This window comes from Stegastes partitus, unplaced genomic scaffold (genome assembly GCF_000690725.1).
Source record: "Stegastes partitus isolate 25-593 unplaced genomic scaffold, Stegastes_partitus-1.0.2 Scaffold2216, whole genome shotgun sequence".
In the NCBI taxonomy this organism is placed as follows: Eukaryota; Metazoa; Chordata; class Actinopteri; family Pomacentridae; genus Stegastes; species Stegastes partitus.
Genome location: NW_007579947.1, coordinates 53,917 through 56,554, shown reverse-complemented (window position 1 = coordinate 56,554; position 2,638 = coordinate 53,917). Strand labels below are relative to the sequence as shown.

At 44.9% G+C, this 2,638-nt stretch overlaps 1 long non-coding RNA gene across 1 annotated transcript in view; it reads left to right on the top strand.

Annotated features, from left to right (window-relative positions):
- Nucleotides 1-304: 304 nt before the first annotated feature.
- The window catches only part of LOC103374345 (uncharacterized), a 7,272-nt gene continuing 4,938 nt past the window's right edge, over nucleotides 305-2,638 (top strand). The window contains exons 1-2 of the long non-coding RNA XR_521117.1: nucleotides 305-542; nucleotides 1,965-1,967. This is a non-coding gene — a long non-coding RNA (uncharacterized LOC103374345). The remainder of the gene's footprint in view (nucleotides 543-1,964; nucleotides 1,968-2,638) is intronic.

Below are 2,638 nucleotides of genomic sequence, written 5' to 3'. Positions count from 1 at the left end.
CTGTAACTGTTGACTGAGCTCCACTCAGTCACAATATCCTGAATCACAGTAGAAACAGGACACAGCATGTTCTCTTCTGATCCAGATGTTCTCCTGAGAACTTTGTGGAGTCAGATGTGGGATCAGATCACACTGACAGACTGTGGACAGTCTGAAAGCCTGAATGTAACTCCATCTTCTGTCCTCCATCTGCACATGAAACCAAATAAAGATTCAAAGTGTGCAGGTGTGAGAGAGGCTGATGAGAATTCAGTCTGATGTCAAACACAGTCAGAGAAGATCAGCTGAAGCACTGATGTAAGGAACTAAATGTCCAACAGGACCAGTCCAGATGTTCTGCTGTCAAATGCATGAAGGAAACATAAAGAGTCCCTCATAATAACATGTTTTATCTTTTATGTGTCATGACAGACTTTCTCTCTGTGACCTCTCAGAGAGTGACTATGAAGTCGTGGCCTCAGCTCTGAAGTCCAACCCCTCGCACCTGACAGAACTGGACCTGACCTACAACAACCTGCAGGATTCAGGAGTGAAGCATCTTTGTGATGGACTGCAGAGTCCAAACTGTAAACTGGAGACTCTCAGGTCAGTTCACTGGCTGCTGTCTGAAGACAAACTGGAACATTTGAATGACACAAAGCTACCAAGCTGGTAAACAGAAGAAGAAGGTGATGGAATCAATGAAAGATGAAGAGTTTGTAGTCCAACATGTGAGATGTGATGTTGATCCTGTAATGAGAGAGTGGACTGAGGTCAGCAGCATGTTGTTGATGTGTGTGGGCATGAACAGGTGGATGGATGTTGTGCTGACATCTGGATGATGTGTGTAGAAGCTGACATGGTGATAATCCACACTAACAGAAGGACACAGTCACTGCTGGTTGTAGAGAAAAGCTCATTGATGAGGACAAAGTCATGTTGAGCTGCACATTCAGAACCTGAACACATCTGATGGATCATCACTGATTTTATCTACATGTTCTATTTATTCAGATTGGAGCACTGCAGTTTGTCAGAGATCAGCTGTGATTCTCTGGGCTCAGCTCTGAAGTCCAACCCCTCCCATCTGAAACACCTGGACCTGAGCTGGAACCACGACCTGCAGGATTCAGGAGTGAAGCATCTGTGTGGTTTTCTGGAGAGTCCAGACTGCAGCCTGCAGACTCTGAGGTCAGACATCATGCCTTCAGTGATTCAAACTCCTCATCTTTGGGCGAATGTTGCTGTTTTCACACCAGTTTTAATGACTGCTGTAAATCATCCACATGTGAAGAGTTTTTCTCTTTAAATGTCGTCAGGAGTCATAAAGTCAAGACCCAGTCAAGAGTCAAAGCTCCAAGTGTCATTCGGGTCCGAGCACTGATGATGATGATGATGATGATGATGATGATGATGATGATGATGATATTCCTAAATACATGCATTGAGGGCCTAAACACACTCAAAAACTCACCAAAATTTGCACACACATCAGGACTGGTGGAAATCAGAAACTATCAGGGACCTGGGCATGTCACTGCAATCAGCACTCTTATTTAACCCGACAGGAAATCCACCATGTTGGAAAAACATTCCTCCTATAGGGATTATGTCGTACACACCTGAAATTTGGCCAGCACAAACTGCAGGACGTGGTGATTTAAAGGTATTAAAATGAGGGCTGCCACTTTAGCTCACCTAGTTGAGCTGGTGACCCATGTACAGGGGCTATAGTCTCCAATGCAGTGGCCATAGGTACGAATCCCGCTCATGGCCCTTTGCCGTCCATCGCCGCTTGCGGCTTTAATTGAAGTTGTTTCTGCTGAGCTGATATCAGTCCGTCAGTCAAACACTCTGCTCACCTGTCAGCACCTGGTGTGTGTCACATCACTGCAACACTTCAGCTGTAACCTCACAAGTGGCACAAACTCTCTCCTTCGTCCTTCACAGCATCTGGAGCTGTGGGCTCACTGAAGCCCAGACAGTGGGTTCATCTGCTGGCCAACCTTTGATATGGTTTTCATGTTTATGTCCTGGAAGCAAATGTGTTTGTCCTCTGTGGAGCAGCAGCTTCTCTATACAATAAATGAACAGATCTCATTCATGAAGCTGTACGTTTGGAGAGAACATGTGAAGAAGATTTAACGTTGACTTCATGCATATCAATCTGTGTCCATGGTACCAACGTTTAGCTGTAACATCACTTCAGTCTCAGCAGCACGTCTGGATGAGCTGATCTCTGCAGGTCTCTGTCAGGCTGAAGGACAAACATTTGACAAGTCAGCAGTTGTGGACATGAAGCGTTCCAGAGCAGTTTATCACTTGAGACCAACTAACTTAGTCATCCTCCAGTTTGGTGTCAACGATGCTTTGGGCTCCAAACCAGGACGATTTGAAGGATGCAGCTGTTGTGCAGCAGCTGGATGGAGGCAGCAAGTATGTGTGTGTGTGTGTGTGTGTGTGTGTAGGTGTAGGTGTGTGTGTGGGTGTGTGTGTGTACTTTGACTCAGTTTTACTACTTGAAGTATTTAAACTCAGGACACAGTGTATTTGTGGCTCTGATGGAACATTAAATAATTAGTTTTATTTACATTTATATTATTGTTTTACACATTTCCCTCCAGACTCAGTCGGACATGTTTGCTGTCTTTGAACATTC